The sequence below is a fragment of the Syngnathus leptorhynchus genome, chromosome 3 (assembly GCF_054491065.1).
Source record: "Syngnathus leptorhynchus isolate UIUO chromosome 3, UIUO_Slep, whole genome shotgun sequence".
Lineage (NCBI taxonomy): Eukaryota > Metazoa > Chordata > Actinopteri > Syngnathiformes > Syngnathidae > Syngnathus > Syngnathus leptorhynchus.
The window spans coordinates 15088651-15102206 of NC_141197.1; the positions used below are offsets into that span (position 1 = coordinate 15088651).

The 13556-nt window shown below is 40.2% G+C and overlaps 1 long non-coding RNA gene across 2 annotated transcripts in view; it reads right to left on the reverse strand.

Moving 5' to 3' along the window:
* The window catches only part of LOC147059459 (uncharacterized), a 79831-nt gene that overhangs the window by 23435 nt on the left and 42840 nt on the right, over positions 1-13556 (reverse strand). The window lies entirely within an intron of this gene.

A 13556-nucleotide genomic window follows, 5' to 3' on the forward strand; every position in this document is an offset into this window, starting at 1 on the left:
GGTCTCCGTGGATGAAATGCACGAGAGTGTGAGTTTTAAGATAATGATAAGAAAAGCTTCAGCGCCATATCGTCCATCATTTTGTGAGCGGAGGGACAACAACATCTCTGTAACACCCTGATGTATCCTGCTCGGGCCCGACAGTATTTGTTAAACATGTCAGCGTGACAGAACAGCAGTGGGTCAGGAGCACGGCGGGATCAAAGCGGCAGTACGTTTGAGTGAGGATGTTGAGACGACTCGCAGAACACAATACACGGCACCCGCAGCCACTCGGCTGTCATTTTTTTTTTTTTTTTCCACATATATCTACTGTAGAAGCGCACATGAGGGAAAGGCCAGTGTTTACTTGGTGAATCCCCTTTTCTCTGTAAGATAAGCATGCCGAAAGCTTGAATGTATCAGTTTAATATCATCAATCACACCAGGTATACACACTGCAAAACACGTTCTTCAACAAATCATATGTAACCTCAAAAATGGTTGTCAATTGAAATAATAATTGTTGTGAATCATCACTTGAGTATCAACAATCTTGCTGCAAGGGAAGTTAACTTTGTGGAAGGATTCATAGGATTTAGATCAAGATGTAACTTTGTAAATATTCCCTGCTGCTGCTTGATATCAAAAAGAGTTGACACAGCATGAGACATCTTTGTGTGTCACTTTTCTTTAGGGCAGCAGACCCCACCCATTTTCCAAAATATGAGTAGGTTTGGGTTATAAAAATCATTCTGCAAGTCGTCCAAAAATGTTCTATTGGAATCCATATTTAAATCTGTATAGCATCAAACGAGCGGGCTGTCTAAGCTTGGATCAGTGCGCTACCGACACAAACCACCGTCTCTGTCTTGTCTGTCCCTGTGATGGATTAACAAGGGTCAACAGTCACGCGAGTTTATTCTCGCAAAGGAAACAGCCCATTCTAATGACTTTGGGGCTACAAGGAGAATATTGCATGCCAAGATCGCTCGGCACTTCAGGTTTTAGAAAGGCCACCAAAATCTTACATCATCATCATTTTACATCATCATGGTAAATTTGGCTTTCCTTACTATATAGCACAGATGGATACTTTCTTTTCCTGCTGTCGATATTGTAAATCAAATGACTGGCAGCTTGTCAGCTAATATCCCGAATAAGCAAAAATCCACACCTTGAAACGAAATCCTTGTTCCTCGATGAAAGGCAAAATGTGCGTAAAAGCCCGATTCAACACCATCATGTCTAATAAAGTCATTACAATTAGCTTCAAATTGCTAGCTTAAGCCACTAAATGTCAAAGTTGTTCACAGTAACAAACACCAGCCTCACAGCGCTGTGGCGTTAAATCCCTACGAGGATTCCTAATGAGTAGGCAAACATTTTCCTTGCAAATTTTTGCGCCACATTCCGGTCCAAACCAGAGGCACACTTCCTCGTGTAAATATCAGCTTCAAGTATTTAACTCTTACTCTCTCATGCCAATACCACCACAGAGCTCCATAGCCGTCCTGTACTGGGAAAAACAAAAAGTGAAGATGAGGGAAGGGATATTTCACTTTCCGCTCAATAAAAATCAATGCATCTTGGACACTAAGGGAGGGTCAGAAAATTGGTACTCGAGAGACTACGTTAGGTCGACTGGAGGGCACGACTCCCCCAGTTGACGATGGCTACTATTTTGAATAAAAGGGCTGCTTTTTCTCGCCGAGTTGTATTCGCTGATGTTGATGGGAGTGTGGAAAGAATGAGGCAACAAGTCACAGGTTTCTCACACATATTCAGTGACGAACATGCAGACCATCAAACGGAAGGCTGTCGTTAAAACAGAGCAGCTGGAGCTGACATGGCGGCGGGGTCAAGTGAAAGACCTCGGCGATTCGAGATGTGAATTCACTACATTTACAGCTTCTGTAGAAAACAGTCTTCAATTTATTCCCCAACCTGCACGAAGGACTTTTTCCAGATAACTTGTATCAAGATTAAATAAGCATTTGCGTTCATTTTTTTACCATCGCTCCCATCAGTCCAAAACCTTCTTTATCACAATTTGATCAATTTAATATTTTTGTCATAAATCTGTATTATTAGTCAATCCACGTTTATTCATTTATTTATTCATTTATTCATTCGTTCATTTATTTATTTATTTATTTGTTTGTTTATTTATTTATTTATTTAAAACTTATTTAATTTCCAAATTATTGGTCAGTTGAAAGTGTTTAAAATGGGTTGCCATAACCAAATATATCTACAGCTCCAAAAACAATAGCTAGAGGACTTTAAAGCCATGGGATGACCGGGAAATGTAATAATAATAAAAAAAAAAAAAAAAAAAAAAAGTTGACTTTTAATATGGTAGGATTAAACACCCTCACAATGCATTAGTGGGATATCACTAATTTGACTGAGAACATTCAGTACAAATGACTAGTAATTGGTCCATTACTCTGTCGCCAGGTCTGCTTTAAGAAAAGCTCAGGGAGGCCGGCGGGGATCCGCCTCACCTTGTCTGAGGGGCTCAGGTATGTCAACCCCCTCCACAACAGCTCACTTCTCCTCAGGGGGAAAAGATGTGTCAATCACAGCCCTCCCTGTAAAATGTCTCCAAACCCCGTCAGGTCTGGCGAGGAGTGACCTTGTGTGGAGCACGCTCCTCTTTCACGTCTTTGTTGGCGACTTTGCTCACGACAATAATTACAATCTCAAAGCCCTCGCAGCTTCCACACATCACTTGGGCTTAAGCTTGTTGTTATGACATGCTTGTGTTAAATGCTTTCACCGTGGAGGCGGCTATTGTCAATTTGTCAGCCTACGACTGTGGGCGCCACATTGAAGCTTGGATTCATGTGCCGGCGGCCACACTAGAGCTTAAGTGTGATGGCTTTAAGTACACTTTGTAGGCCACGCCTCCTCCATGCTCTAATACGTAGACAATAGGTCCAGATATATTTGTGGACTTTTAATACAATTGGAGTTGTACTGGCTTTACAATCATTGCCAGGCGTACTCTAACGATACTATAACTACTTTGACAAACACAAAATAAGGGATAGTAATTATTGAGGAAAATAATATCTTGTGGGCAAACTTTGCTTATAGGTTGATAGCCTGATCATTTTAAGCCCTAATTTTCACTCATTCCCCTTAATTTTTTCCCCCAAATACTATTTTTTTACGTGTTTGTTTAATTATGAAATAGCGCTTGGACATAGAGATTTTTATTATTCTTTGATTTAATGTAATTTTCTCATGAGAGCAATTTTATTCTTACATTTTTGGAATAAATTAAACATTTATTTTGGTTACACGTTTCCAGTTCTAGTCCTAATGTTGCCATCTTTAAACGTATTGGAAAAAAAAAAGAAATGATCAAAAAAAAAATACTGACAAAAAGTTTTGGTTAAAAAATGAATAAAGGTGACAGATAATCCAACCCTGTGAATAAATTTACGAAAAAACAATCTAAATAGTAAACCCTCGTAAGTAATTAATTACAACTACACAATAAGTGATTCTGGGTCTAATTATTGTAAATACTCCAAAACGAGCGTAAATTACTAGTGAACAAGTCAAGAGATGGAAACAAAGTGGCATGCGTAGCAGGAAGTAAAATGGATTCATTGAGACTTTTGTGAAAGAACAAAAGACATGGAGGGACACAAACTTCCTTCAAATGAATGATCACTTAATCGTGACATCTCAAGTAAGACGACAGCTTTATGTTTGTGTTACCTAATAGCGTCAGAGTGACAGAGCATGGTCGTTTACATCGTCGCACACGTCCGCCCCCTCGCTCAATTAAAAGCCCCTCATGAATATTTATGGCTATCTACCAGCCAGTAATTCATATAAACGATGTTTCCGCTTGCGAGCACAGACTGGTCACGTCGTCTTGTAAACACAGCTCAGTCATGGGACTGTTGCTCCGCTGTAATTCCAGAGCTGGTGTGAATCGGGCCTGGGGCCAAGGCCTTGCAACGTGGCCACGCTAGCGGTGATCGGTTTCGTCAAAGCGGCATAGCGCCGACTCATCTGTCGCCAGAGCCCGACGGCCGCGATGATAGACGAGGAATGCCGGAGGGGAAAAATAAGATGGAGGTCAAACGTGTGCTATTCTGCAAGCAAATTTATAATGAGCAGTTGTCATTTTGACTTAGGAAAAAAGGTGAATGGTACAAGACGTACATTAGTGTTGTTGACTTGACCTTAAACCATCATCCGGTGTGACTTCAGATGTGTAACTTTAGCTCACGGAGCAGTTAAAAGATTCATTACACAAAAGTGTTTGGAGTTTTCTTTGGCTTTTTTTTTTCCATGGATGTCACCGCATTACCAGTGAGGGCAAAACGTGTGATTAGAATTCATTTTAAATCAATTATACACAAAATAAATGCTTAATATTACTGCAGCTTAGTGAGCTGGTTGTAACCGTCTTTTTCACGTACTGTATATCCCCCGTATGCATGTATTATACTGCCCCCTGTTGGCAAAGACATGCTCCCCAGAGGGGACAACACAAATATACATACGCACAATGCATGTTTAATTTTTTTTTTCTTTCATTTAATCATTTTATTGCGGTATGATTTTGCAAAGTGCCTACTGCAGAGTCCTTTTTTTTTTAGGGGGTGCTGGAACAGATTAATGACATTTCTATTCATTTCAATACAGAAAGATGGTTTGGTTAGTGTTGGGAGTTCCAATTGTGCTCAGGAAACAAATTCACGCCAAAGTCACGAACTAGACGTGTTCATTCCAGCAAGAACTATACAACGTCATTCGGGGAAACCTGGAGGAAAAATTAACTTCCTCTTGCTTCCTATCCAATATGATACAATTATGAATTTATTTTTTAGGCTTGTTACTTAAATCAAAGCCTCTCAAGTCAAAGTGTCAACATTTTGATTGTGGAACAGATTACTTAATTCCTTTAGAGGCGGGGAAAACGAAACGTGCAAGTCAAGCAGCGTCACCGATTGGGTTGGGTTCTACTTTGGCGGTATGAACTTCATATTGTCACAGCAACCAAAACACGCATGACATTTCTATGAAGTTGCATTTTTTTGGTCTCATTTGCAAAGCATGGCACCACGAATACAAGCTCTTTTCCTTGTATTATTCATCAGCTGCGGGCTAAAGGCGATCGCCAGCAGTCACCGTGACAGATGCTTTGTGGTCGGCTGCCAAATGAAGGCGAAGTGAGAAGTCTCGGAAGTGTTTGTAAAGGAGCCCTGCAGGTCATGTTAGCCCTGTTCCGATAACCACGGTTAAACACGGAGGCCAAGCATGAAGCGTGTACAATGAGTTAACCCTCCAGAGGACGATTACAACATCACAGTGTCAACTTATAGCACAACGTGGGACTATATAACTTGATCCATTATATCAAGTGTGTTGAGTTTGATGTTCAAGTCTGAGCGGCTGGCCGTGACAATGTCTAAGGACACTTGTATCTAGGTTAGTTTTGGATTACATTGTTTTTATGGTTTACATTATTAACAATATGACACAATACACTCGAGGCACACGGCATTTATTTTTTTCATTCAGCCAAATGGTAATATTATTGAAATACTTCTGTGAGTAGCACACGGTAATGTACAACTTTACAGGGCTGATAAAATATCAATAATGCACATAAAACTGTGCATTTTAACATTGTGGTGAAGGAAACCATTCATGTTTTCCAGGACCATTAAAAGCATATTACTGGTGGTTTCAGTTTTTGATAACACTATAATGTTAATTTGTATGTATAAAAAGAAAGTATAAAAAGATTTTTGTCATTGCATAATGAAAATTAAACCATTTAAAATGACTCCTTTTTATGCATGTTTTTGATTCTGTTGAATGCGTGCGTCCATTTTATATTAAGTTCAGTAAGCAAATTCTTCCTAAATAAAGGAATTCACATTTTTATTTCCATCTCTCCGATGCATACTTGCCATAAAAAAAAACTACGGTTTTTGATCAGTCCTAAATCCTCAAACCCTGCATACACTCCGTTCATGCGATCATATGATACAACTATATATTTTTTGTAAGTAACGTTCAACCTACGTTGGACGTCTTGATGTCAGTGACTGCACATGTTCGAGTGATAAGGTCAAAGACTTTTTTTTTTTTTTTTCTTAAACACAAACCATGTGTGCTGAATTCTGGCGAACCAGCGTTGTTTAGTCTGCACGGTTCACTTTACATGACGACGTGACAAATTCAACATCTTATGGATCGGGACTGTAGATATCTACTTGAAAAAAAATAACATTATGGATACTAATCAAGTTATCGGTCAAAACATTGAGAATTCGGAAAGGTTGTCGCTAACATCGTTTCGTTCTTACAGGTAGAACTAATGTCATTCAAAACAATTTGTGAATATTTTGATTTGTCTCATATTTTCAAATTCCGTTCAAACCCGTAAACGCAACTTGTGTCCTGCATTGCGGCGGCTGTGGATTGACTTTTGTCTTTGCATACGGTGCTAATTCCAGAGATTCTCTCTTTTCAATTATTCATGCCAAGTACATAACTTTTCAATTAAGTAATTGCCAGGCTCGGGAGATTTGTGCAAACACTGTAACACACCCACCAAGCTGTAGCAAGGTCACCCAGCAGCCTTGGGGAGGGAAAGCTTCACCTGTATTTTTAATAAACACTGACTCCAAGAGGTTTAGCAGTAAATATTAAAGAGAACAAAATGAGCTTTTATGATGAGACATCTATCTACGTTAGGATCACAATGCTTCCGTGCCGCCAAAGCTTTGATTTAGGTTACACAAAATGATTAGGAAAAATGTGGAAAAAAACAGCTGCAGTGGAAGCGATGGGGAGATAGGAGGAACCTGTTTCAATCACTTGCCAAATTCTACCTAGCAACCAATAATCTAATCTCTTTGACCCAGTAACCTGTCCACACAGATAAGAGCGCAAGAGAGCAGACACACTGACACGAGCAGGCTTCTTACATAACCTGTTGTTGGATTTTCAAACAACATCATACATAACCTCCAGAAACTGTGCAGAGCATTTAAAATACCTTTTAGCATCTTTTGTTGTCGCAATGTAAATAACTTTGATAGAGAAGGTTGGAAGAAGCAGATCTGGAAAATGCAAACAACATTCAGATTTTTGACCTTGATAACCTTCAACTCTCAACTTAATAAAATTCAGTAGAAGTCTTTCTTTGACATAAAACAATAATCACATGTTTATAGAACTGACCTTTAAGAATGCAGTTTCTAATCCTATGTACTGCCATTGATCAGATTAACCATCGTCAAAATTACGACTCTTAATCAAAAGGTCAGATCGTCACAAAGCGTCGCTTTTTCTGGCTCCCTGATCAAAAAGCCAAAGCAGAAATCCGAACATTAAGCAGAAAGCCAGCGTGATAGCATCAGGCTACATTTGTGGAGTTATTCTCCAGCAAGGCCCTGTTTATACCTTGTCATAAACATTTCAACATCCATGATAATTGTATCCATCTGGCCCTACTCCTCCGATGCAAAAAACGGTAGACGCGTGCAACCGCACGACGTAGCGGCCTCAAGCTCGGCCTTGCGGTTACGTTCCAGATCGAGGCCATCTGAGCGAGCTTTAAATATGGCCGCCGCTGCCTTCGGACAGGTAAACACGGTAATAGGAAACTGTCACAAGTGATTTTAAGGGGCACGCAGAATATGATGGCTGTTGCATTGGAGGGAGTGGATAGGAAAGAAGACTAGAAACAATAATGATGCAAACGGAGATGACAGGAGGAAAAAGAGCGCGAGAAGGCGGAGCCTGGAGGAAGCGGCGACGAGGCGAGGAAGAAAAGCAAAGGTGTCAGGGTGAGTGCGCTACAGTGATAATAGGGGTGCCTTTCAGCCGCTGCACAAGGGTAAGGTGAGACTGCCTCACAAACTGTGCTTTCTGGGCAGCGGCCCAAGCCCGGGGCTGCCTCATTGATTTGCGTCGGAGAAAGGTCCGATTGTGCAGCTGTGCCAGAGCGCTTTGCACCCAAGAAAAAAAAAAAAAGCTCATCTTGCTTTACACTGACTTTTGCAGGAGCCTTCTGTAAATAAATTTTGTAAAAAAAAACAAAAAAAAGATTAAATCTTCTGGAATTAGGGCCGTTTTTTTTTATTTATTTTTAGGCAATACGTATTTCCCACCTTCCACCGGAAATGATGAAATCCACTCTTTAGAAGAACATTCTATAAATATTTGACATTTAGGACGAGCGAGCGTCCTTTCATGCCCTAGTACGATTATATGAATCAAACCCGCTTTGATTAGTCAATTCATGGCGGGCGGGATAAGGCAAGACCCAGGTGGCCCCCTCCATTAAATGACAGATTAAGCAGAGGCCAACTAATTTCTTTAGCCTAATCTTATTAAAGGCAAAAAACAGCTGTCAACTGTCATGTGACTCCAGGAAAGAACCCAAGTGCGTCTGCGTGGTGACAGCGCACACTTCAGCTTTGCCTCCATCTTTCGTTTCTATCGTAGCTTTTCAATGGAGCATCTTCTCCACAGATAAATAACAGAATGCTTTCTGTTGCCATTCAATTGAATTGAATTTAAAGTAGCCACTAAATGTGGATATTGATTCAAATGTGAGAATTGGTTTGACACAGCTCCGATAATTACATAATGACATCTGGATTGACGTCGAAATTAGATGTTGACAAATGCATTCAACGCATTAGGGCAATGAAAATGTCATTTGGGGGGGGAATTAAAAGAGGAAGTGACATTAGAGAGATGTTTTCATTGGATAAATGTTTGCCGCTTGTAAAACCCGAGTACTGTCAACCACACGCTGTATTCAGAGAGTACCTTGCCATCAGCACTTTTCGATTGCTCCTCCTCTCTTGTAATTGCCGGTGACTGACCCCTGGCAAGAGACATGACCGGTGAGGGTCCCTTCGCCCTATTTGCTGACAATCCTTGTCAGTGGGCTTGAGGGGCAATTGGGCCGCTGACAAGCCTTCCTCAGTCTCTAGTTACCAGGGGGGGGTAAGTATACGCCGAATTCAAACTAGCCATGCGAGACAATCGGAGGTGACTAAATTCCTTTCTCTTTCGAGTTGTCTTTTCCTTCGGCCCTCCAGGAGTCTCTTCCTCTCTTAACTCTTCTTTTTTTTCCCCCGCAATGGACAAGCTGGCTGCTCGCAAGGCTGCAAGGGGCCAACAAACAATGGGCATATTGTTAATCGGTCCATAAGAAAGCCTTATCTTGTTGTAGACGTGGTATTAAATTTCGTGGAGGCCCCATGCGGACGAGCGAGGGGAGGGGGAGGGAGAGAGAGAGAGAGAGAGAGAGAGAGAGAGAGAGAGAGAGAGAGAGAGAGAAAGAGAGAGAGAAATGTAATAAACTGCATAATCTCTTCACCCAGTTTTAAAGAGCTTAACCTCGTGTCAGTGACTGCTGGTCCACCGGTACCCCCGAAATGAGGCAACAAAGGGTTAAAAAAAAACAAGCAGGTGGAATATTATGTCAGGGTAGGTAGGGAGCTATTTAAAGTATTGTAGTTTTTCTGAAGTCCAGAAAAGTTACAATGCGAACAATTGTAGATGTATTTATTTTTATGCACTAGGTGCATTTGAGAGGTTTTAATTACGACCTGGCCTAAGGTTTCGCAGTTTTGCATATTAATTCCGGCAACTATTAAAAAAAATGTAGTCCATGACACTGCTTATGTTTTCAGGAATTTAGCTTTCTTAACTTTGGTTGCAGTGCAGTTGGAATTCCAGGACAGATGGTTTATCAGGGTGAGGGGGGGAAAGAGGATTATAAAGGAGCATTTTTGTACATTGGACATGACTTCAAATATACTCATCTGGGGCTCATTTCATTGGAGTTAAAAGATGCCTTTTAAAAATACTCGCATGTTTCCAGTTGCTTGAACAAACATGATACCCGATATGCAATTTGATGTATTTACAGCCGCTTTACGAGGTAATTTGCGCAAGGGAAAAAGACAAAAAAAAAAGGTCCATCTGATGCCAAAGGATCATTGGGGATTACCTAAATCAGGGGTGTGCATCCAAAGTTCAGATTCCAGAGTTCAAACTGGACCCCCCCCTGTGATAAAAAGAAGTAAGATGGGGAATCAGGTATGAGCTCACACACCAATTAATAGACGAGACATCGTCTTGCCCGTTTGCTCGCTACCGGACACAGAAAGGTCGACAATCATCAAAAGTTGTCGAATTGATCACGTACTACTTCTCGTCTATCTTGAAAATGTAACAACGGCTAAGTTGTGCTGACAAAGTAGGTTAAACAGTGTTTTCAAAATGTTTGTCTGGCATGAATATGCAATCCATTGTTACTGTGGCTTTTTCGATCAGGGTCTCCTTGGAAACGTGCTGATTTGTGGACTGATTGCTGACAGGAACTTGGTGGCAAGCCCAGATTGTGGACTGCACACATGCAAGTTAACATATACGCATGCACACACACACACACACACACACACACACACACACGCTCACAAACACACACACACACGCTCACAAACACACACACACACGCTCACAAACACACACATTACCCACGTTGACTCAGCCGCTATCTAGCAGCACCTACTGGGAGAAGTGTGAATCTTCAGAGACTGTCAGAATGGGAATGCAGAACAACTTACTGAAGTATATTCAATACCCATTATACATTATTGTTAAAATACTGCACATTTAAAGTCTATACCCATTGTACATTATTGTTAAAATACTGCACATTTAAAGATTAAAGACTAAAGACTTAAAGACTTATATGCATCCCTTTCCACGATCTAACAACAATAACATTTAAAACATTTTTAAATTTTGTTTTATAATGTACTAATATTGCAAACACATGTAAAATTAATTAATTTGTTTTTTATAATGTACTATTATTACAAATACATGTAAAATAATAATTTGAAAGGATAAAATATTAAATGCTTACAGGTAAAATATAAAATGCTTTCATTATTGTATCGTTTAAAATGTTTACTCTTTGGAGTACATAAAAACTAGGATTTTTATTATTATTATTATTAATATTAGTAGTAGTATATGTTAATATTACTATATTAATATTATAATATTATTAGCATTTATTTGTATTATTATTTGCTTTCACAGAGGCTACATTGGAAAGCGCACACACACGCTATATAAATGTCCTCTCAACTAATATTGGCCGGGTGAGCTAAAGGAATAAATACAGGAGATGCTTACGATGAGTAAGAACCATACTATCCAGAATAACAAAAATGTAAAGCTTTCCAAAGCAGTGATGCATCATCCACAGAGGCAACATTAGCTCACATTTTCCTTGAGTGAAATAGAAATAGAGAGAATACATAAACACGGCATGTACTTATCAGATGACAGCAATACTTCACTAGGTCACTTCAAGGAAACAAGAGTAGGGGACTGACATTGCCCAAATAAAAATCAATGATTATTCATTTGTTGTATTGTGTATGTTGAAGTAAAAACAAAGTAAGTGCATTGAAGAATATGAATGGCCGCATGTGTAGAGATGATGTTGTGTGCTTGTCTTTATTTATTAGAGGACAATCGGGGTCAATGTCTTGGAGGCTGTCCATGCACATTACAGGCGTATGCCTGCTGCAGGTTCATTACTTGGTTATTTATGTAGACAGCAGCAGTTGTCTCCCTTGCGCTCGTCACATGCGCAGACAAGGAGCTTTGTTTATTGCTAACACGGCAACTCAACCGTAAAACACACAAAAGTTGACTCAAAGTGTGCAACTACAAGGTATAAGGGGGGAAAAAAAAACACTAATTGTGGTCCAGGTTTATAATCCAACAGACATCAGTCTCACATTATTGACGGGGGGGGGGAAAGAAAACACTCCAAGGTTGCATCTTGACGCAAAGTAACTGGATTAACAGGCTCCAGAGATTCACTGAAAGGAAATGAGGTTGTCCACCAGGTAGGCAGATTTCTGCCAGCGTAATCTTTTTCGGTTAATGGTCTGACTTACTCAAGCGCTGCCAATCAATAAAAACTTGCTGAAGTTACTCTCTGGTAATGGCACACCTCACAGCATCATGAGTGACAATCCAGGAGGAGATGAAGAGATTCATGCGTGTCACTCTCGACGTAAGAAGAATAGAAAACATGCTTCAAAAATGAAGGCAAGGAGACATGAGGGATGTACGCGAGTGTGGAAAGCAAATTTTAGAAATCTGTGAGAATTAGGAGCCTTTGGGACCTTCCTGTGGTGCATTATAGAAACTCCAGGAAGAAGACCGACCCCAGTAGACTTCCATTGTGCCTCCTGGTGCTTCTTTATATAGCCTGTGTGTGTGTGTGTGTGTGTGTGTGTGTGTGTGTGTGTGTGTGTGTGTGTGTGTGTGTGTGTGTGTGTGTGTGTGTGTGTGTGTGTGTGTGTGTGTGTGTGTGTGTGTGTGTGTGTGTGTGCGTGTGTGTAAACACAAAGGTATTGGAACATTTTCAATGTTTTGCATCTTTACTTTATTAAATATTAAAAAAAAGTGTTGATGAGGGGAGGGGGGGGACAAGAAAAACAGTCTTAGATGCTTATTGAACTAATTCCAAAGTGTTATGTGAAAATTATTAGATTAGAAAATGATGGTTGAATTAATTTTAGGACTGCGGGAGTATTGCAAAGCTGTTCCACGGAGTAGACTAAGCAAGGATTCAAAGCAACAAGTAAAAGGCCCGAATGTTTGAGTAAGATAAAAATGTGAGATTCTAACCTGTGATTGATTAGGCGTACGTCTCAAAACTTTTGTCCAACTCAAGTATGTGTTAGAAGTTAATGCTGCCTGGCTTGCACTCCTCAACACCAGAGATAGCGCAAGTGGAGATGTTTCTCACACACACACAGGAAGTCGAGGTGCTGGGGAAGCCCACTCTTATCTAACACACACACAAATGCACGCACCGGGATCGGCTCTGCTTTCTGTCTCCAACATTAAAACCTCTGCGGGCTATTTTCATTTGGACATCAGGCGAGCAAGAGAGGAAATCACTCGATACCTTAGGCGGAGAACCAGTTGAGGGGACTTCCACATTTTGGGAGCGGAAACTTCAATCAATTGGTCTGACATATGAGGAACTTCACTTCCACTGTGTATGCTTTGTGCTCTTCTATATTACGCTTTTGAATAAAAAGTTGTGGGACTACAATGGCGTATTTCAAACTGGATTATAAACTGATGTGCTTCAAATTTGAATTATTTGAATGACTAGATAACTCTATGACAAAATAAAAAATGTCATATTGGTAAACCTCAGAATGATCAGCTTGCAGGTATCCAAGGTTTTTTTTTTTTTTTTTGCTTACATAAGCATCCATCCGCATGCAGCAAACTCGCACACTCATCAAAACGTTGGTTTGTTTTGCAACTCAAACCCAGACAGTTTTTCTTAACGCTTGCAAAAAAAAAACTTACTTCATATTCCACAATTTTGTAGATTATGATATTGATCGTCCACCCCCTCTGTAAAAGCATTATAAATATCAAGAGCATTCCTCCATTAATGGAGAGTAGGAAGCTGGCTAATGCTAATGAGCCTCAGAGTGCCCATTCCAGTC